Below are 24,140 nucleotides of genomic sequence, written 5' to 3'. Positions count from 1 at the left end.
AAGTTTCTTTCAGTTTGTAGGCTGTATTTTCACTTACTTAATAATGCTCTTTGATGAACAAGAATTTTTAATTTTATGAAATCCAACTTATCTATTTTGTCTTTTGTTGCTTGTGCTTTTAGTGTCATATAGCTAAGAATTCCTGTCAAATCCAAGTTTATGAAGATTTATTCTAAGAGTTTTAGAATAAATGATAGGTAGATAGATAGATGATAGAATAACATGATTTATTCTAAGAGTTTTATGGTTTTAGTTTTTATATTTAGGTCATTGGTCCATTTTGAGTTAATTTTTGTATGTGGTGTAGGGAAGGGGTCCAAAATCATTCTTTTACATGGAGAAATCCAGTTGTTTCAGTACTACCTGTTGAAGAGATCATTCTTTTCCTATTGAATGCCTAGTGCTCTTGTCAAAAATCAACTAGCCATAGATGTTTGGTTTTATTTCTGGACTCATAATTTTATTCCATCAATCTATATGTTTATCTGTATGCCAGTACTAGCCTCTTTTGAATACTGTATCTTTTGTAGTTTGGACCACTTGCATTTCATGTGAATTTTAGGGTCAGTTTTTCTATTTTTTTCAAAAAAGTCTGTTGGAATTTTAATAGGAAGTGCATTGAATCTGTAGATTGTTTTGTGTAGTATTGAAATCTTAACAATATTAAATGTTCCTATCTATGAACTTGGGATATTTTTCCATTTACTTAATTTCTTTCAGCAATATTTTGTGGCTTTTGGTGTACAAGATTTTTACCTCCTCCTAGGTATTTCATTCTTTTAGATATTTTTGTAAATGGAATTGCTTCCTTAATTTACTTTTCAAATTGTTCAGTGATTGTGTATAGGAATACAACTGATTTTTATATGTTGACTCTATGTCCTGGACTTTGAAGAATTCACTTATTACTTCTAGTAGCCTTTTTTATGGAGCCTCTGGGATTTTCCACACATAGGATCATTTCATCTGTGAATAGGACTAATTTTACTTATTGTCTAATTGCTCTGGCTAGAACTTCCAGTACAATGTTGAATAACTGTGGTAAAAGTAGGTATTCTTTTTAAAAAAAAATTTAAGGATTTTATTTATTTATTTATTTGAGAGAGAGAGAGAGAGAACACACAAGTCAGGGAGAGACAGAGGGACAAACAGACTCCTGATGTAGGGTTCCATCCCAGGACCCCTTATCTTGTTCTTGATCTTAAGGTGGAAGTTTTCAGTGTTTTCACCATTGAGTATGATGTTAGCTGTGGGTTTTTCATACAAGCTCTTTATCATGTTAAAGAACTTCACTTCTATTTGTAGTAATGTTATAATATTTGCTTTCAACAATCACATATTTTAAAGAATTTAAGGGAAGAAAAATTGTCTATTATATTACACAGATATTTACCATTTCTGTTGTTCTTTCATTTCTAAATTACCACTTTCCCTCTATTATTATGTCTCTTGTGTCTGAAGAATTTCCTTTAGCATTTCCTTTAGAACAGTTTTGCTGGTAATAAATTCTCTTAGGTTTCCTTCAACCGAGAATGAGCTTATCTAACTTTCATTCCTGAATGATATTTTTTCTGTATATTGAATTCTGGTTTGACAGTTCTTCCCTCTCAGCACTTTAAAAATATTGTTCCAGTACCAATGGTTTCTGATGAGAAATCCATTATCATTGAGACCGTGATCTTCTGAAGATAATACATCATTCATTTCTCTCTGTTTGCTTTTAAGATTTTTTTCATCTGTAAATTTTCATAAATTCAACTATGATAATTCAAAGCATGGATTTCTTTGTGTTTATTTTAATTGGGATTAGCTGAGCTTCTTGAATCTGGATGCTTATGTATTTAACCAATTTGTTAAGTTTCCAGTCATTATTTCTTCAAAATTTTTTTCTGGCACACTGTTTTATCCTTTGCTCTGGAGCCTTGGCCACACAAATATTAGACCTGTTGATGCTGTCTGACAGATCCATAAAGCTCTGTTTAATTTTGTCAGTCTTTTCTTCTTCTTGTTCTGATTGGATAATTACTATTAAACTATCTTCAATTTACTGACTCTCTCCTCTGTCTTCTCTATTTGACTATTGAGTCCTTCCAGGGAATTTTTGTTTGTTTTAGTTATTGTACATTTTCTTTTTTTTTTTTTTTAAAGATTTTATTTATTTGACAGAGAGAGACACAGTGAGAGAGGGAACACAAGCAGGGGGAGTAGAAGAGGGAGAAGCAGGCTTCCCGCCGAGCAGGGAGCCCAATGCGGGGCTCGATCCCAGGACCCCGGGATCATGACCCGAGCTGAAGGCAGACGCTTAACGACTGAGCCACCCAGGCGCCCCAGTTATTGTACATTTTCATTTTAAAATTTTTATTTTGTTCCTTTTTATATCATTTATTTCTTTGTCTATTTCCATTCTTTTCAAAAATGTTCACTTGTACTTTTTGACACTTGATTATAATAGGTGCTTTAAAGTCTTTGTCAGGTAATTCAATATCTGCATCATCTCAGAATTGACATCTGTTGCTTTTCTGTTCTTTTTAGGTTATTGATTTTTTCCTGGTTTTTCATATGCTGACTAATTTTGGATTGTATCCTGGACCTTTAGTACATTGTGTCATGAAATTCTGGGTCCTATTTAATTCTTAGAGGTCAATTGTGTGTGTTTTGTGTGTGAGGGGGGTGGGTATAGTGTGCTTTATCAGTTAATAAACCTGTTTTATCATTTAATAGACCTGGCTAGGTTTAGGCTGAAAGTTCGAAACTACCTTCTGTGAGTTACGGTTCTAAGTTGGTTCATTTTTTAAAGGAGTTTGCGGTGTTAGCTGGCTCTGTCCATCTGTATGCCATCCAGAGGCCAGTGTGAGACTTTCAGGGTGGTCTACCAATGACAGGTCAGTTTTCAGAGACTTTGGTGTGCTGTTTAGGGTCACATTCATGCATCTGTAGCTCAGGTTATACACAATTTTATGGGATCACTTGAATTTCTTCATCTTTGCAGTCTCCTTGACTCTCTGGCTCCCAGAGGCTTCCATTCTTCTCTTCTTACTAGAAAGCTAGGGTTTTCATTTCCCCACCTGGTTGTGTACCTCCCACAAATGTGTCTGCCTTTGCGTTCTGGCAGCAGTAGGACAATTGAGAAAGAAAAAAAAATTGGGATCCTTCTTCACATTCACAGGACCACAGTTTATCTTGTTAGAAAAAAGGTTTCTTTTCCCTCAAAGTTTGAGTGCCTGCCCAGCTGCCACTGCCCAGCCCTGCCACCACTCCCATGGGTTTGCCTGGGACTAGAATGGAGAAAATGGGTGAGGGGGAAGTGAATTTTCCCACTCTCTGACCCTGGGGATCTCTTCCCTGTTTTTCAGACCAGAAATAAAGGTCTTCTCTTGGAACTCTTTCAGCCTACAACCAGAGTGTAATTTTGGCCTTTGCACTGCTTTTCCATCGAGTCTGGGAGATACTGGAGGGAAAGATAAAAGAAATTCACCCTTATATTGGTCTGACTTTGAGTTCTGGTTTCCTTTATCATTCTATCTGTTACCAGTTGACTTTCAGAGTCTTTAGGTAGCTGCTCAATGCATCTGTCTAGGTTTTTAGTTGTATTCAGTAGGAGAGACAGGATGAAGTATGTTTGCTTTTATCTGAACTGGCACCAGAACCTTAAATGCATATTGAAAAGATTATATTAAAATAGATTATTCCTTATTTCTGTCTATCCCGTTTATTTGTTTTCCCTTTAGGTTTGTATTTTCTAAACCACTCTAAGCAAATGGCACAAATTCTTTTTGAAAAAAAAAAAAAACCTATAGAACAATATTCTAGACCTTCCATTGGTATTTAGAGCTGTGTTTTTATTACCTTATCACCGAGAATTACGTCTTTATATAATCCCACTAATTTTAAGTTCACTTTCTATAGTTGTACCTGTGGCATATCATATCATTTTCTATGTAAGAAGATGTTAGATAAATACTTAGAGGAATTTGGAATTTTAATTAAATGTATCTATTTAAATAAAAGTTCTTATAGGTATGTATGCATATTTAAGAACAGCGAAAGGAAAGAAAGGAAAATTTCAGTAAGTCTCCCTCCCATTGCAGGAACAGAGTAAAACTCACCTGTCAGATATACATACACAATTCAGAGAGTTTGCTGAATATTTGCTTAAAAATAAATACAGATGTAGAATGCTGATTTTTAGGCAAATTCTTCTTATTGAATTGACATATAACTTAGAAGATTTTCTCTCTAATCTTATGGTCATCACAGCTCATTATATATTTTTTACTGAATAATTACAGATGTACTAAATATTTGGTGGTGTTTCATAAGAAGAAGAATCTAAGGAAGTACATATTTAAGCTGTTGAGTAAGAACACTGGAGTGGGAATGAGAAGTGCAGGACATGATGTTAGCATTGAAAAGAATTCTATGTGCCTGACTTTGTGTGAATTTAAGAAACAAAATTGATTTATAACTGAACTAGTTAGGGTGGAGGTAGGATTTTTCAGAATCTGTAATAAAAAAAACAAAAACAAAAAATGGTTATGTTTCCCTAAGGTGGATCTTTTTGTGGTAGACTATAACAAAGCAATAAAGGAATCGGCAATACTTGCATACCCAGTGGACTATTTAAATATTACTGTGACTGAGAACAAAAGACTTCAAAATTTCCCTAGCTCTCTTGTTTAAATCTATATGGGAATACAGATTTAGAGCTAAATGGCGCACAATCACACAGGGAGCCTCTGGAGGCTACAAGGACTATGAATATTGATGGCAATTCACTTCTGTGTTGTGCTCTGAACAAATGACAACAGAGTAGTAAACAACTATTTCCTTGGAGATGCAAATAGATTCCATAGGCTGTGAACTGAGACTCTATCCCACTCAGATCTTATTCAAAGCAGTATATTTAGAAGGGTACACATACCCTAACAATTAGACTGGGCATGGCAAACTAGACACAAAGAAACAGAATTAGTTCCAACTCATTATAACTGTAAACAAGACTTTTTCTCTCTCTCTCACCAAGTAGACTGGAGATGGCATTATTTTTGTTTCACACACACTTTTAGAAATAAATGAATTCATTCTAGGAAAGTTGCCTTTAAGTATATAACAAGATTTTGCTGGATATGAATTCTGCAAGTGCCACCTTTCAGAGGTACAGTATTTTCTGGAAAATTGTTGCTACTATCATTTTTACTCATTGGAAAGCTCTATTTTCCAAATAGGAAAATTTCTCTCTGGAGTCTACAGAGGTTCATAAGTGACAAAATGCCATCAGGACCTAAGGGGAAGGTAAAACATTAGAATAGCTGATACAAAAATCTGAAAATGATATTCTGAAGAGGAAGATAGAATCCTTTTTCTTGGAGGAGAAAAGCAGCTAATACTGCTAGATTGAAATTTAGAGAGGGAAAAATATTTCAACCAGAAGACAGATGAGCAAATAGTCAGAAATAGTAGGCTTGAATAGTAAAACTGTCCACATAGAATTTAGCATGATGTCTATAAGTAAGTATTTTAAAGCATTAGCATTAAGAACAACATTTTTCCAAAGCAGGCAAATTTAGATTATTTACAAAACAAACAAAAGAAGTAAATTTGTGTATTGCTTTTTATTTCTATAAGGAAAAATAGTTGCAAAGTCTATTTTGGAATCCTGGTAATTTTTCTGAGAATAAGGGCTATGTATTATTCTTCTTTGTGTTTCTAGGACCTGAGTTGAACTCTAAATACAGATATCAACCAAAAATCTTTCTACATAGCACCAATCTATAGGGATGCTCAGATATCACTGGAAATGCAGTAGGATGGGGTGGGGGGAGTATTTTCCTGGTTTCCTCTTAGGAAGACCATTGCATTCTGTTAGAAGGGATTCTTTTTTTTTTTTTTTAAGATTTATTTATTTATTTGACAGAGAGACACAGCGAGAGAGGGAACACAAGCAGGGGGAGTGGGAGAGGGAGAAGCAGGCCTCCCGCTGAGCAGGGAGCCCGATGCGGGGCTCGATCCCAGGACCCCGGGATCATGACCTGAGCTGAAGACAGACGCTTAATGACTGAGCCACCCAGGCGCCCCAGAAGGGATTCTTTGATATGTCCTTACATTTGGCAAATTAGACCTTAATGAGTATGTTCAAGCAATAATAAATGACTAGTAAATTGCCTTCTAAGGAGCATGGATTTTTTTTAATTGTAGGACTTTAGAGTTCTCCAGTGGAAAGTACAAGCTCTTCAAAGAGCCTAGTGACAGAAGAGCAAGAAGCAAGATAAAAGAGGAGTTTGAGCTCTGCTACCAGTAGTTGTCCTTTGGTCTTTCTGAATGAGATACTCAGTGTCCTTTCTATATAAATATTTGAAATATTTACACAACAATTGTTAAAAGAGGCAGCAAGTTGTTAGTCTTGGGGCATCCGCATGATTGTGTCTGGATCTGCTTATACTTCTCACCATCAGAGGTGCTGTATTCACGTTGAATATTATTTGTTTGCTTTCCTGTTAGAGGATATTTCTGTTAACAGGAGTTAGGAAAAGTCAGTTTGAGAGTTAGGGACTAGATTTTGCAGATTCTGCTAGAGGCTCTCAATCATGTCAACTTTTCTTGAAACCTTGCTCTCTACCTTTGTGCCATAAACTGGGCGGTCTCTTCCTCATTCCTGTACTGCTAGTAGATTTTCCATGCAGAGCTGCTGTCAAATATGCACACACTCTCACATCTCACATTCTAAGGGTCTTTCCAAGACGCAGCTGTGTCCTGATGAGCTGAGGGTATAGGTCAGTTCTTATCTTGACACACTTGCAGCAAGCTGATCCAACCATGGCCTTATTTTCTCCAACCATCATTAAAGAGGTTAAGCCCCTTAGATCATCCATTTTCTCTTTCATTTTCTCAGCCCACTACTGTTCTCTCTGGGCAACCCCCAAAATATCAGATGTGCTGAGAAACTTCTGTTCTTTGATGATTAGACTCTTATTCATCCTTAATCACCTCACTGATCCATCCTGATAATGCCTGTCCTTAAGTGAGCACTGGCTCTTCCTTGAGAAAATCATCTTCCTTGTAGCTTTCCTCAGCTTGCAGTGGAAGGAAGGCTTTCATTCTCCAAAACCCTGTTTGTATTTTGGTCTGGGTTTGAATCCATGGCCAGAGGCTGTTGGTTGTCCCTGGTTATTCATTCTACTTTCTTTTATTGTAATGGAAGTTCCAGTTTTTAGCTGAGTCATAGTTGGCTTGAATAAGGATATTTCCCAGAATCCCTTACAGTTGGGTGGCATGTGACTAAGTTCTGGTTAATGGGATATTAGCCAGAGTAGCGGATAAACTTTCTCAAATGTCTTTAAAGGGTGAGGGCATTTGCCTAAACCATTTTCCAACGCTGCTACCTCTTGACCTCACTCACTCCCTCTTGCATCGAAGACCTCAGCAGCTACTCTCATGGATTGTTTCCACCCCAAGTTCTGGCAGAGTGACTTCACTCTCCCTGTCTAGAAAACACAGTCACCACACTGGCATCTTAGGTTCTTGTCCTTCTCAATTCCTTTGACTTTTCCCATTTGTATCAATCGGGATAGGGTAAGTTATGTGACAGTAACAAACAACTCCCAAATCTCAATAGTTTATAGTAACAAAGGTTTATTTCTTGCTCATGTTACAAGTCCATTGTGTGTCATCTACACTCTAGTACCCATGCTGGCTTCTAATTCAGACATTGCCACTCTTATGGGAGAGGTAAAAAGACATGGTAAGCCATGTGCTGGCTCTTAAAGCTTCTGCTCAAAAGTGCCACACATTAATTATACTCAAAGGTCATTGGCTGAAGTAATTCACATGGCCAAATGTAGTATTCATAGGGTGAAAAGTGGACAATTTTTTTGAAAAATAATACAACATTCCACACTAATGCCTATTGCTAAGGATGTAACATATACAATAAGTATTTATAGACAGATTGAAATATAAAATCATTTTTTCATTGAAAATATGATATAATTTTTATTTTGAGGAAATAGAGGTGATCTAATTCAATCTTTTATCCAATTCTGAAACAATTTTGTTTCATCCTGACAAGGGTTTGCTATTCTTTCTTTAAAAACTGCTTAACAAGGAACTTAGTACCTCACAACAGAATTCATTGATATTTAGTTTTACATAGATATGGTTATTTCAGTGACACTTTGAAAGGATCAAGGTAAACTTGTGGGATCAAATCCCATTAAACCTTAAGTCGTATAAATTTTAGATCTCCGTTGTTAATACTTCTTTGTAACAAATTGAGATTTGTCTCCTCATAATGTCTGTCTTTTGGCTCTTACCTGAGTTTGGAGATGAAGAATATGGCGCTAGTAAAGAGAATTTGTCTGGCAAATTGAACAACACATATCCTCTCTAAAGGAGGTAATTTTTACTCAGCTCCAAACTGTATAATCCAGGAAGTTGCTTTTTTACCCTGCCCATAGGTTCATTTAGTCTTAATTGGAGAAATGGGTTTCAATTAAGATCAAAGCAAATTAACACTAATAGGCAAACCACAGCATATCTGCATGCTATATCTGGCCTTAGGGTCTGCAGAATGTGACCACTATGTAAGACTGATGACGTAGCTTATGAATAAAACCCCTCCCATCTGGACCTTTTTTGTATTGGCAGCTCAGCTATGCCTTGTAGTTGAAAAAGGAAGCAAAGTTTTGAAAACAGGAAAGCCAGGGACTGGGGAGTACCATAAATGTCTCATTGGTGCCTCTTGATCTATGAGTTTCATAACACCATGGCCAGAGACAGTGAAATTGTATGTATGACATAGAGGATTCCATCCCAACAGGGCTGGGTCTAATAAGAAAGGTAATTGTGTCTCTCATGTACATGGTTTCTATCTTTTTTAAAAAATATTTTGTTTATTTATTTGAGAGAGAGAATGAGATAGAGAGAGAGAACATGAGAGGGGGGAGGGTCAGAGGGAGAAGCAGACTCCCCACCGAGCAGGGAGCCTGATGCGGGACTCGATCCCGGGACTCCAGGACCATGACCTGAGCCGAAGGCAGTCGCTTAACCAACTGAGCCACCCAGGCACCCCCATGGTTTCTATCTTTGTATGGCTTTAATCATCAATAAAGCTTTTTAAAAAGGCAGAGAATCAGAAGCAGCATCAGTAGTGTGCAAGCATGTGAGAACTTCCTCCTGGTGAGAACAATGATGAATCCTGTCTGTTTTTTATCATTCAAGCACCCATGAATCACTATTACTTCTATTACCCTGCCTAGGGTTTCTTATGTTTATAAAGATATCTTGAGATAGTATCACTTTTCTTTTTAACTAAAATTCAATTATGTGATATTTCTTCTGTTTGCTTCAAGTGTTTAGCTTCCTTTAGAGAACACAATTTCCTGAAGAGTTCACAGCCTTGTATTCTATGCTTCATTCTGTGATTATGCAGTGAATCAGTCTCAAAATTGCTAGTCAGTAATTTCTGGAATCTATCCTTTTATTCTCATGTTAAAAATTAAAATATTTCTTTATTCCATATTTCTGGGATTTGTCATATTTGTTACAATTCTTCGATAATCACTAACAGTTGGTTCTGTGATCATATCTGTAGATTTTGTTTCTTGGGATATAATTAATCAGAACTCAGGATCTGGAAGTCATCTAAACAGCTCCATGGCCTTGTATTATTTTTATTTTTGTTTGTTTGTTCACCAAGTATTTATTTAAGCCCAGCATGTTTGGATTAGGAGTTGGGGATGGAGCTATAATAACTAGAAACAGATTTTGCTTTCTAAGACTTCAAGTATCATCATAATAAGAGTTAAAGAGATTGAGTGTTGCCTGTGTAGAAGGATTACATATCAGATATTTGCTCCCTAATGCTTATTTTTTCCTCACAGTATCATGGGACTGATGCCATTCATTTTATAGAAGAAGAAGTTGCTGAACAGAGGGTTCCAATGAGTTATTGAAGAGCTCACAGCTCATAAGTAGAAGTATCAGTATTTAAGCCTAAATTTATATTATATATAAATATATATATTATATCAAGTTATATCAAGTTACAACTCTGGCCCTACTCAACTTGAAATTCTGTCTCTCATTAATCCAGTTGGCTGTGGTAGGTTTGGTTTTAAGGCCATTCTTCTTAATGGAGAAATAGGATTCAGGTTAATGCTTATTTTCTCTCTCCCACAGATGTTTCCTAATTCCATCAGTGGACATAGATGCCTGTGCAAAACTAATAGAGGCATAATATTACAATACGGGAGAATGTCCTTTTCTTCCTCCTTTGTCTAGCTTTAACCCTACTGGTAAATACCCTTTACATTGTTGTTTGCCCTAAAACTTGTTCCCACTGTCCTTTCTATACATTTCAACATCTCTATCATGGGTTTTTTCTCTCTCCTTTTTTATGTGTTCCTTCTTCCACTTGTCCATATGTCCTTTACCTGGAATCATCAAAGACATCCCTGGGAGCTGTATTTTAAATGACATTATACTATTGATATAAGCCAGAAACAAAAAGGAAAAAAAAAAAGAAAACTGCATGATCTCACTAACATGTGAAATGTAAAAAAGTCAAATATATAGAAACAGAGAATAGAATGGTGGTTATCACGGATGCGGAAGTGGGGGAATGGAGAAATGTTGGCCAAAGGGTACAAAGATGAAGTTATGTAAGATGAATAAGTCTAGATATCTAACATACAGCGTAAGTGCTATAGTTAATAATCTTCTATTAAATACTGAAAATTTGCTAAGAGAGTAGATTTCAGGTGTTCTCATCACACACAAAAGAAAGGTAACTATGTGAGGAGATGATATATTAAATAGCTTGACTATAGTAATCATTTTAGTATGTGTATGTATATCAAATCATCATTTGCACAACTCAAATATATACAATTTTTATTTAAAAGTTAATTAGAAAATAAGTGCCTTCTTCCCCCATGGTTTATTCTTCTTAGGATCATACACAGATATTACATATTCTCTTTAATTGAAATATCTTGCCTCTGAGTATATTTGATAATAGCAGTAATCCTTTCCATCCCCCAAATTTCTAGAAATCAATTTTTATTAAGTCTTTTTCTATGATAGCATATCCAAAAGTAAAGTGCATCCTCTTTAATAACATTCAATTCAGTATTTACAAACACAGTGATGCAAGATGTACTCCGCACAAAGGTGCCCTGCTAAGGAAATGTAATTGGGGGCTGCAATCAGCCTGAGTTTAGCTCTCCAAGTCATGGGACTGTGGCACGAAGCTTAAACCCCTCCCCCCTCAACAACACCCGCCCCCCCCCCATAAGATGGGATGCATGTGAGACCAGGCCTAGGGTTCCCTTCCTTAGCTAATATGACATGATCGTTTTCTTCTAAGATTCCTTCCTTTTTCATTTCATCAATAAATTATTTTTGGTAATACTTAAGTCTAGAGCAGCAGTAATCTGTTATTTCCACTCATCTTTGGACATAAAAAATTAGCAAGATAATAGAATTTGCTTTGCTTTGATCAGTGTGAGTTCTAGTCAAATCTAAATAGGTGAAATTGCCCAACTCTTGGTAGGCATCTTTGCTAAGAAAAAAAACTGTATTAGAAAACATTTAATTTGCTCAGTCTGGTCAGTGGTCAGTAGCAGCCAAAAATATTCTTTTTTTATCCTATTTCATCTTTATTCACATAGCAACCCACATCCCATAACTATTATTAACAAAAATGATAAAAGGATTTTGATATTTGTTTTTTTAGATGTATAGTTCAAATCCTTGTTTTTCTCAGAATTTTTAAAATTTATTTTTATTTAAATTCAATTAATATATATTATATTATTGGTTTCAGAGGTAGAGGTCAGTGATTCATCAGTCTTTTATAATGCCCAGTGCTCATTACATCACATGCCCTCCTTAATGTTCATCACCCAGTTACCCCATTCCCTGACCCCTCTCCCCTCCAGCAACCCTCAGTTTGTTTCCTATGCTTAAGAATCTCTTATGGTTTGTCTCCCTCTCTGATTTCATTTTGTTTTATTTTTTTCTTTCTTCCCCTATGATCCTCTGTTTTGTTTCTTTTTTTAAAAAAAGATTTTATTTATTTATTTGACAGATAGAGACATAGCGAGAGAGGGAACACAAGTAGGGGAGTGGGAGAGGGAGGAGCAGGCTTCCCGCCGAGCAGGGAGCCCGATGCGGGGCTCAATCCCAGGACCCTGGGACCATGACCTGAGCCGAAAGCAGATTTTATTTATTTATCTGACAGAGAGAGCACAGCAGGGGGAGTGGCAGATAGAGGAAGAGGGAGAAGCAGGCTCCTCACCAAGAAGGGAGCCAGATGTGGGGCTCAACCCCAGGATCCAGGGATCATGACCTGAGCTGAAGGCAGCTACTTAACCAACTGAGCCACCCAGGTGCCCCACTCTGTTTTGTTTCTTAAATTCCACGTATCAGCAAGATCATATAATTGTCTTTCTCTGATTGACTTATTTTGCTTAGCATAACACCCTTTAGTTCCATCCAAGTCATTGCAAATGGCAAGGTTTCATTTTTTTGATAGATGAATAGTATTCCATTGTGTGTGTGTATATATATACACCTTCCTTATCCATTCATCTGTTGATGGGCGTCTTGGTTCTTTTCATAGTTTGGCTATTGTGAACATTGTTGCTATAAACCATTACAGGGCATGTGCCCCTTTGAATCACTATTTTTGTATCCTTTGGATAAATACCTAGTAGTGTAATTGCTGGGTCATAGGGTAGTTCTATTTTTAACTTCTTGAGGAACTTCTGTACTGTTTTCCAGAGTGGCTGCACCAGCTTGCATTCCCATGAGCAATGTAAGAGGGTTCCCCCTTTCTCTGCATCCTCTCCAACATCTGTTGATTCCTGAGTTGTTAATTTTAGCCATTCTGACTGATGTGATGTAGTATCTCATTGTGGTTTTGATTTGTATTTCCTTGATAATAAGTAATATTGAGCATTTTTTCAAGTGTCTGTTAGCCATTTGTATCTTCTTTAGAGAAATGTCTGTTCATGTCTTCTGCCCATATCTTGACTGGATTTTTTGTTTTTTAGGTGTTGAGTTTGACAAGTGCTTTATAGATTTTTGGATACTAGCCCTTTATCTGAGATGTCATTTACAAATATCTTCTCCCATTCTATAGGTTGCCTTTTAGTTTTATTGATTGTTTTCTTTGCTGTGCAGAAGATGTTTATCTTGATGACATCACAATAGTTCATTTTTGCCTCTGTTTCCCTTACCTTTGGAGATGTGTCTAGCAAGAAGTTGTGGCAGCTGAGGTCACACAGGTTGCTACCTGTGTTCTCCTCTAGGATTTTGATGGATTCCTGGCTCACATTTAGGTTTTTCATCCATTTTGAGTCTATTTTTGTGTATGATGTAAGAAAATGGTCCAGTTTTATTTTTCTGCATGTGGCTGTCCAGTTTTCCAAGCACCATTTGTTGAAGAGACTGTCTTTTTTCCATTGGATATTCTTTCCTGCTTTGTTGAAGATTGGTTGACCATAGAGTTGAGGGACCATTTCCGGGTCCCCTATTCTGTTCCATGAATCTATGTGTCTGTTTGTGTGCCAGTACCATACTGTCTTGATGATTACAACTTTATAATAGAGCTTGAAGTCCAGGACTGTGATACCAACAGCTTTGGTTTTCTTTTTTAACATTCCTTTGGCTATTCAGGGTCTTTTCTGTTTCCATACAAATTTTAGGATTATTTGTTCCAGCTCTGTGAAAGAAGTTGATGGTACTTGATAGGGATTGCAATGTATAGATTGCTTTGGGTAGCATGGACATTTTAACAATATTTATTCTTCCAATCCATGAGCATGGAACATTTTTCCATTTATTTGTGTCTTCCTCAATTTCTTTCATGAGTGTTCTATAGTTTTCTGAGTACAAATCCTTTGCCTCTTTGGTTCGGTTTATTCCTAGGTATCTTACGGTTTTTGGTGCAATTGTAAATGGGATTGACTGCTTAATTTCTCTTTCTTCTGTCTCATTGTTACTGTATACAAATGCAACTGATTTCTGTGCATTGATTTTATATCCTACCACTTTGCTGAATTCCTGTATCAGTTCTAGCAATTTTGGGGTGGAGTCTTTGGGTTTTCCACATAGAGTATCATGTCATCTGTAAAGAGTGAGTTTGACTTCTTCTTTGCCTATTTGGATGTCTTTTATTTCTTTTTGTTTTCTGATTGCTGAGGCTAGGACTTCCAGTACTATGTTGAATAGCAGCGGTGATAGTGGACATCCCTGCTGTGTTCCTGACCTTAGGGGAAAAACTCTCAGTTTTTCTCCACTGAGAATAGTATTTGCTGTGGGCTTTCCATATATGGCTTTTATGATATTGAGGTATGTTCCCTCTATCCCTACACTGTGAAGAGTTTTAATCAAGAAAGGATGCTGTACTTTGTCAAATGATTTTTCTGCATCTATTGAAAGAATCATATGGTTCTTGTCCTTTCTTTTATTAATGTAGTGTACCACATTCATTGATTTGAGGATGTTAAACCATCTTTGCACCTCAGGAATAAATCCCACTTGGTCATGGTGAATAATCATTTTAATGTATTGTTGGATTTTATTGGCTAGTATTTTGGTGAGAATTTTTACATCCATGTTCATCAGGGATATTGGTCTGTAATTCTCCCTTTTGGTGGTGTCAAGGTAATGCTGGCCTCATAGAAAGAGTTTGGAAGTTTTCCTTCCATTTCTATTTTTTTAAAACAGCTTCAGGAGAATAGGTATTAATTCTTCTTTACATGTTTGGTAGAATTCCCCTGGGAGCCATCTGGCCCTGGACTCTTGTTTGTTGGGAGATTTTTGATTATGGCTTCAATTTCCTTGCTAGTTATGGTTTTCTATTTCTTCCTGTTTCAGGTTTGGTAGTTTATACCTCTTTAGGAATGCATCCATTTCTTCCAGATTGCCTAATTTGTTGGCATATAGTTGCTCATAATATGTTCTTATAAATTGTTTCTATTTCTTTGGTATTGGTTGTGATCTCTCCTCTTTCATCCATGATTTTATTAATTTGGGTCCTTTCTCTTTTCTTTTTGATAAGGCCGACCAGGGGTTTCTCAATCTTATTAATTCTTTTGAAGAACCAGCTCCTAGTTTGTTGATCTGTTCTACTGTTCTTATGGTTTATATTTCACTGATTTCTGCTCTAATCTGTGTGATTTCTTTTCTCCTGCTGGATTTAGGCTTTTATATGCTGTTCTTTCTCCAGCTCTTTTAGGGGTAAGATTAAGTTGTATTTTTGAGACCTTTCTTGTTTCTTGAGAAAGGCTTGAATTGCTATATATGTCCCTCTTAGGACTGCCTTTGCTGCATTCCAAAGGTTTTGACAGTTGTGCTTTCATTTTCATTTGTTTCCATGAATTTTTAAAATTCTTCTTTAATTTCCTGGTTGACCCACTCATTCTTTAGTAAGATGTTCTTTAGCCTTCATGTCTTTGAGCTCTTTCCAAATTTCCTCTTGTGATTGAGTTCCAGCTTCAAAGCATTGTGTTCCAAAAATATGCAGGGAATGATCCCAATTTTTTCCAGCCAAAAATATTCTTGATGAAATAGATATTCTTAATTTAGAGTTAGAAGACCAATGTCCAAGTCTTGGTATCAGTTTCCTCTTACTAACACCATCATCTTTTAAAATTAACTAGTCTCTGCATATTTTTACCTTCTGTAAAATGAGATCAAATGGAATAATGTGAATGAAGTTTTTTAACACTCTAGAAATTAGTGTAATAACATAATCTCTTTTGTTTTTCACCTCTTGTATCCTCACCTAAATGAATATCTACCAAGCTATAATCAGATGGACCTTAGGTGGTCATTTGTTTTGTTTGTTTTTTGTCTCTGTGTTAAAAGCTAACTTTAATGACTACTGCAGAACTTTGTTATTTTACCAAAAGTCAGAGTCAGAATATGTTGGTGTGTACTTTTAACTGTTACAATTTAGCATGACACAGTATTTTACTAGTGAAAGATTACTTAATGTCTTAAATGTTATGAGAAATCAATTCCCTTAGGACTCAATCATATATACAGAATCTGTAGTTCTATAAAAGTCTTTCAAATATTTACATAAAAGAAGATGATTTATAATCACATTATTTATTTATTTATTTATTTATTTATTTATTTATTTAAAAGATCTTATTTTTTTTTAGAGAGCGAGCGAGAGAGAAACAGCATGAGAGGGGCAAGGGTCAGAGGGAGAAGCAGGCTCCCCGCTGAGCCGGGAGCCCGATGTGGGACTTGATCCCAGAACCCTGGGATCATGACCTGAGCCGAAGGCAGACGCTTAACCATCTGAACCACCCAGGCGCCCTATAATCACATAATTTAAAATCTCAGACTAATCTGTGTTTGGACTCAGAAAAATACTGGCTATATGATCTTAAGAAAGAAGTAAATTTAATTCTCTAAGGCTCAGTTAATTAATCTAAAAAATAGTGATAATCTTGCTAACTGTGAAGAATAAATGAGACATTGTAAGATACTGTGTATGAAAAGCACATTATCACCTGTTAATTGATGTAGTTACCCTTTTAAAAAATGCCATCTTACACCATTATAAAATTAGGAGTCCATCTAAGATTATGTAACAGTGTTCCACAATTCTAGGGGGTGCCATTTCCAGAGCATTCCATGTAAATGGCATGCCTTGCAGTTGTGCAGAGTCTTAGCTTTGAACTCAAGTAGTTTACTCCATGGTCTCTGGATTCTATTAATTCAACAAACATATAGTCAGCGTCTAGTAGGAGGCTGGCAGTGTGCTAGATGACAAAGACAAATAGGACACCGTTCCTTTTTAATAGAGTATAAAACTTAATAAAAATTTTAGATGGAGAATTACTCTAGAGAAAAAAAGTAGCAAGGGCTTTGCTTTCACATACTTAAGCACACATTAGGAAAAGGTATCTTCTCTGGGTGAAAAAGTTAGAAAAAGCTGTTCCTTGTAGGGGGTATGCAGGGGAGTGCAAGCTTCATTCCACAGACCCATGACTTGGAGAGCTAAACTCAGGCTGATTTCAGCCCCCAATCATGTTTCTTAGCGGGGAATCTTTGTGCAAAGCACAGCCTGCACAACTGTGCTTGGACACCCAGAAGTGAAGGTTATAAAAGAGGATGCACTTTACTTTTGGATATGCTATCACAGAAGATCCAGTGACATTAGTGAATCTCAAAATTTTGTATCATTTGTATAAAGCCAAGTTACTATGTCTTAGCTCATTGTTGCATTCGATGAAATATGAATCTGGCATTTACAATAATTGAACAGCAATTTAAATTTTTACTGTAGTGCTTAGAGAAAATGCCAAAAGGGATTGCATTCACAAAACAGAACTTAATTTTTTTTTTCTTTGTGTCTTTTTCTTTCAATATCTCATACTCATGGGTGGGTGGGAGTGGAGGAAATATGTTTCTTCTTGTCCCACTGGTTTAAAAGTCATCAGATTTTTATAGGAATTGGCCTTATTTACAGGTAGAATAAAGATGAGAAGTGTTGTAATACAGTGTGATATTTAAGAAAAAAAATCATTTCAGACATCATTAAAGTCCATAGAGTTGGCTAGCTAAACCAGAATTTTTTTTTTTTATTCAGTACCACTAAAGTTAGTGGTGGTAAGTTACAAATTACTTGTCTCCCAAAAGTTTTATAAAATATACCACAAAGTAAAGTTTAAATAAAACAAACTGCTGCACTTCCTTTTGATTCCTAACCCTAAAAGCTCATGAAAAATATATACACTTTGGGATAGGGAACAGATAATTAATGGTTGCCTATAATTCTGAAGCTGAGCATGTTCAATCTGGGTAATTACACCAAATCAGGCAGAAACACTATCATCAGCTGTTAAATGCTATTGTACCACTAGGCTTTTTACCTTTGTTTTTCCACTTGAGATGAGACATGACACCTTAATTGAATATATCCTCAAGTTGATGACAAATTTTAAAATATACAAAAGTACTTTCCCCCTACTGAGTACTCAAGAACAGTTCTAAAAGTAGCTTGAGACCAATCTCACAAGCCTACAGATAACAATGTATTTTACCTGATCATTCTGAAGTCTCTTTTGGAGGGACACCAAATACCTCTTTATTTGTAATTCATGTTTTGAGCTTTAAATATATGCTTTTCAAATCAATTTTTAATTCTATTGTTATTCATTCACTGCTCTATTTGAATGAGGCCAGAAAAAGAACAAGATTGAGAAGCAATATCATCCTAGAATTTCTAAGTACATGAGGTGTTGTTTTGGTTAGTACCCTAGTATGCAGATGGCAACAATAAAACTCATGGAATTTAGTACTTGTTCAAAAAAGTCATCAAATTGCTTGTAGCCTATCAAGAACTAATACCTGATTCCCATTGAGTAGCGTGCTTTCAACTCTGAAATGCTCCCAGGAGTTTTGGTGTTTAGAGCTCAAACTGATGTCAGCACTTGGACAAGAATTGAGACAGTGAACACTACTCCAATTATATTTTATAAATTTATGTCCATCACTTAAGCTTCAATGTTGTTCACTAGTCATGGCAACTTTGAAAACACACAAAGCAATAGGTAAGATAATCTAGTCAGAGAGAGAAAGATAAAGGTAGATACAAAATATCATTATCTTCCAAAAGTATTTTTCAACTAATATGTATTTTCCCTTATAGTTGATTTTCGATGTAGATATAGAAGAGAAAATACAAACTGATTTAATATTTTTAAAACCCTTATCTTTTAAGAATTTTTGAATGAGATTAGATCAGGTCTGTCTTCAACATTCTTCATTCAAAAGATTTGGAAATAATTATTTAGAATAAAGCACAACACAAAAAATAATGTATTCGTTGTTTCAGGCACTGATGTTCATTTTAAGAAAACAGGGACTGAGTTGTGGAAGGAAGAGGGAGAAACTACAGAGGGATTGCAGAACCATATAGGACATTCTAGATACAATGCTGTTTGGGGAAAAATTTATTATTTCAGATTTTATACCTATTTAACTTGCAGTGATGCTGAGACATCTAATTGAAATGGGCTAATGGGCAAGGGAGCGATCTGGCTCATCTCATAAATTCGAGTGAGTCATTTAGATTGTGCAAGTTTCCCAAGGGACAGTTAAGCAAAAGGGGGACAAAGGGTCAAGAACTAGACAGTGGATTCTCATGTTTTTAAATGAGATTTAAAAACAGAAATCAGAAAAAAGAAATCAAAACAAGAAGCAGAAGAATTGAAAGGGCAGATGGAAATCAAGGTAATTTAGCATTCCAAAAGCCAATGCTGAAAATCAGTCATGGAAAGCCCTGAAATGCTGGTGATGGGTAGGTTGCAATGGAGCCAGTTCATTCAGGGTATCTGAGTGTCAACTGAACCTCCACAATGTCTTTCTCTCCCACCTCCCTGTGACACTTAATAAATGTATTCTGCTCTCTGGTCTGAACCCTGTCTTCAAAGTTCTGTCGTTATTCAGGGTTGAAATAAAAGATCACAAATATGTCCTTAAAAGTGGTTTATCCTGAATGGCTGTAGACAGTTATACCAGGATAAATATTGAACATTAAAATATGTGTAAACTATGTAGATATTTTATCGTTAGTGCTTACTCCTCCTGACTCATCATTTTCTTGATTGATATGCTGACTTTTCCAATCTGATTTCTTCTTTCATGGTCTACTACTGCAGTGCCATGAAGATTGTGTGCAGACTTTTATCCTAGATTTTTAGAAATCTGGTAGCTCGTGCATCATCTCATTTAGCCTCATTTCATGGGAAAGAAGCAGATACAGAACAGGCTTAAGTGCTTTGCCAAAAAATACAACTAACTGGCTTCAGAAACTGGTCTAAAGTTTCCAGATTGACATTCTGAGTTAGCTGTGATTTCTCTTATTTTTAGTACATGTTTATAATACATCAAGGACAGAGATGTTTTAATAGAAGATAATAATGGCTTGAGCTCAGCTTTACTGTTGCTATGTGACCTTAGATAAATTACTTCACTTTTCAGCACCTCATTTTTCTCACATTTAAAATAAGCATAGCAATGGTACTTTTTTCATAGCATTGTTGTGAAGACTAGATGGGCAAGCAAATACATGTAAATCTTCAGAACAGTGTCTCCCAAGTAGCAAGCAATTAATGTATGCTAGCTCTGTTGTTGTTGTTACTGCTATTATTATTGTTATTCCTTGGTAGGTACAAATTTTAGGATTCTTCTCAAGGAATTCATACTACTATATAGAATTAATTTAATAAAATTAAACTATGTTCCTGAGACATTTAGGTACTTGGGAGATTTCAGTTTGCTTCTAACTCTGCTATTTATTATCTGGGTACATTTGGGATAGTCATTTAAACTATATGAGCCTCAGTTTCTTCTTTTGCAAAAGAGGGCAGTAATGATTCTTGACTCCTGGGGTTACTGTGAAGATCAAACAAATATGACTATGAAAGAATTGTGTAAGTTATAAAATGCTGTATACATGCAAGACACTTTTTTTCCTTTGGCCCTTCATGGGACACTAAGTCCAATGGAATCCTGTCCTATAAAATTATACTTCAATATAATATGAAAGCAGGTTTATGACACAGTTTCTTTTCTCTTGTTCATGCATATCTGACTTCCTTTTTTTCTCCTCCGTCCCCTCCATTCCCCTGCCCTCCCCTCCTTTCCTTTCCCTCCTTCCTTCTGTCTTTCTTTTCTACAATTATATTTTAATGCTACTATGTGCCAGGGCCTGTACTAAATATTGCAAATAACAAAATCAGCTTTTCCCTCAAGGAATCTCATTGGGATACACACACACGAAATAAATTGTATATGATAAGCTTAACAGTAAATATATGAACTGGATAGGGAGGTTTAATTATACAATTGTTGAATTGGGTCTTTGGGACTACATCTTCATCCATTGTTATTCTGTTTGTAGTACAAAATCTTTAAACCCAGAAAACAAAAGTTGAATCTTAAACATGGAGTCATAAGTACCTTGGCAGAGCTAATATATGCAGGATACTCAAGAATTATTTGTCAACTAATTACTTTGCAAATAAATAAATACAAATTTTAAATAGTTAGGTGAGAAATGTTTGATTAGGAGTCTAATAATTTTATAAAATGACTGAAATTTTCTGAAATCTTAAGTTGATGTTCTGTATATAATTGTTATTGCTATGAACAATGAAAGGCAATCTCTCAAATATGCAGAGATTTTTAAATCAATATCCAAATTCCAAGTAACTTCTCTTTATTTTGAATCCAACTTAGATAACACACATTGATGAAAAAATTCTGATCAATATTTGAAGTATTGTCTCTTAATGACAAGCAACAACATTTTAAATTCACATCAGCATGGAGAAATACTGAAGTAGAAGATACAATTTTAGCCCTTTATAAGCTATAATCTAATGAAAAAGAAACAAAAATATATTAATATATATATTTGTACTGAAATACATGAACACAAAGTGAGGAATTGTCAGATCAATTGAGATAATTACAGTTGGGTGACTTAGTCTGAGGAGGGCTGCAAAAGGAATTCCAGCAAAGATCCCAATGAGCCTGTAATCTCTCCTTTTGCATTTTCTTCTCACAGTTATTATTTCTTTGGTTATTTGTGGTAATTGGGTCATATCATAACCTTTTCCCCCTTCTTAGCTGCGTCATCATTGAACATCTTTCTGTGTGCCCCGGTCTTTTCATCCACCCATCTGTCTAACCGCTCCATTCGCCTCCTGCCGTGTCTCATGCCAGTCGGCTCCTAGCTCAGCTTTGCTTCCACCCACCTCTTCCTTTTATGCTCCAATGCACAGTGAGCTCAAAATGGCATCAAACTGATCTCCCTCTACTTGAAGGATCACAACACCATTGCTGCAAAATACAGGAAGTTCCTAAGTTAACTCAGCTTTCTTGTCTTTCTGTCTGCTAGTTAAATGCCATTTTAAAAAGAATTCAAATTACTTAATTCAGGTTATATCAAATCAGGTGACTCTTCCTTTGTGGCACTTGAAAATTTGTTTCCAGTTCTGACTGAAATGTTATGTTATGTTGTTATGTTATGTTGTTATGTTATACAAACTTATTATTAAGGAGGTTTACTTAAAGCTTATTTTCATGTATAATCTCATGATGAATTTGCAAAATACATATTACCATAAACAGTGAAAATATTTGTAGCACATATAATCAGAATTACATTTAAAACCTTTAAAAGTATATCTTTCTCTATAAAACTCCTTACCCCAACAAAATAGCTATTTATTTATTATATATGGTCATATTGACTAAATTCTAGGGAAAGTGAGGAGAACAATAACAAAGAATTGGATAATGTAAGCTTACTTGGGTCATGGAGATAAGTTGTCCATAATAGTAGCTAACATAATGGAGCCCTATCTGCCATGCACTGTTTTATTTATTTTTTAAAGATTTTATTCATTCCATTTGACAGAGAGCATGAGAGAGCACAAGCAGGGGGAACAGTAGAGGGAGAGGGTTGCAGGCTCCCTGCCAAGCAGGGAACCCGATGCGGGGCTCGATCCCAGGACCCTGGGATCATGACCTGAGCCAAAGGCAGACACCCAACCATCTGAGCCACCCAGGCACCCCGCCATGCACTGTTTTAAATGCTTTACATGTATGGGGCGCCTGGGTGGCTCAGTTGGTTAAATGCTTTACATGTAGCTGTACTCTAAGGTATGCACCCTCATTATCCCCCATCTTACAGATGAGAAAACTGAGGCCATAGATTATAAGTAACATGTCCAAAGTGACCTAGCCAGTATGAGGCTGCCCTAGGCTTTGAACTGTCATTCAGGTTTCCAGAGCCCACTCATTTAACCTGCTGTTTACTCAGTAATAATTTTAAGCTTCCCACTTACCTTAAATATATTTTACATAGAACCTAGTAGATGAACTCAGCCAGAGGCAATCAATATATGTCATGTCTGAAATATGTTATTTTATAAAAAACTCACAAACATCAGGCTAAAGTTCAATAGACTTGGCTGATGAGCTAGGATGACCTTAACCTTTCTGAGTAGGCTCTACAACCTTTTTGAACCTCCGTTGTCTCAAGTGTGTAATGAGGGAAGTAATAGTCCTATCTTGTTGGGTTATTTTGTGAATTACATGAAATACTAACAGTGGGCACAGAGGAAGGGCCCAGTAAATGGTAAGTACCTGTTGTTTTTAGTGCTATTATCTAATGCTAAATGCATCCATTTTAAATGGCAGTCTTTTGAATTCATCTATTCTATTTTGAAATTCCAGTGTGATTTAGTTGCTTGCAGTGAAGATATGGAATGGAAAAAGTCCAACTTTCAAGAACAGTTCTTCCTGAAAATGTCTGTTTCCAAATTTGCAAATATGGAAATGTTTGTAGAGGTTCCAGCTTTTTCAAATCCTTTTGTCAAAAGTCATGTGTTTCCTGTGCATTTTCTCATATAACAGTTTAATTACTTTTTCATTTCCTTTTAACTGACACTTCTATCTTTCTTCATGGACACTTTTCTCAAAGGACAAAATATTTTACTCCATGAGTGTTAATGTCACAAGATGAGTACAAAACCCACAAAATTACATTGAGATGTGGATACCAGGGATTTGTTTCCTGACTTACATTTATGCCTTAGCAAGCTAATATAGCCATGACTTTTTGGATTAGTGGGAAAAAGTAGACGTTCAAGAGTGTTAAATCTTCAAATGCCACAAACATAGAGAATTCCTTATAAATTTAGTACTATAAAAATAATGGGTAATCCTAGTATATGATTGTAGTTTTAGCACAGCACTATTATTCAGGGTAAATAACATTCTGTTTTTAAGTATAGATGATAAATGTGATCTATTTCTAAAACCTTCTTTCAGAGTGTGATGTGTAGCAGAACTTGAAAGGCATTTTGCCCGTATTTTCTTTTATTAAAAAAGACAAATTCTCCTTTTAGAAGAAATAAAATACATATGTTTATAATTAATTAATGCATGACTCCTGAAAAAGTTACTATGGTACTAACTACCTGATGATCAAGAAGTCCTTTGGCTTTTTAGTTTTCTTCTTAAGCAGGAAGTCGTATTTTTATAAGGATAAACAAGTACAATTCCCCAAAGATTTAAAGCCAGCTCAAAAAGGT

The 24,140-nt window shown here is 35.8% G+C and overlaps 1 long non-coding RNA gene across 1 annotated transcript in view; it reads left to right on the top strand.

Moving 5' to 3' along the window:
- The window catches only part of LOC118004950, an 83,439-nt gene extending 60,123 nt beyond the window's left edge, over positions 1–23,316 (top strand). Inside the window, exon 3 of the long non-coding RNA XR_004677742.1 lies at positions 23,281–23,316. This is a non-coding gene — a long non-coding RNA (uncharacterized LOC118004950). The remainder of the gene's footprint in view (positions 1–23,280) is intronic.
- Positions 23,317–24,140: the final 824 nt, after the last annotated feature.

The sequence above is a fragment of the Mirounga leonina genome, unplaced genomic scaffold (assembly GCF_011800145.1).
Source record: "Mirounga leonina isolate KUSES-001 unplaced genomic scaffold, KU_Mleo_1.0 Mir_115, whole genome shotgun sequence".
NCBI lineage: Eukaryota > Metazoa > Chordata > Mammalia > Carnivora > Phocidae > Mirounga > Mirounga leonina.
Note: the sequence above shows the minus strand (reverse complement) of the source record. Positions and strands in the feature narration are given on the sequence as shown.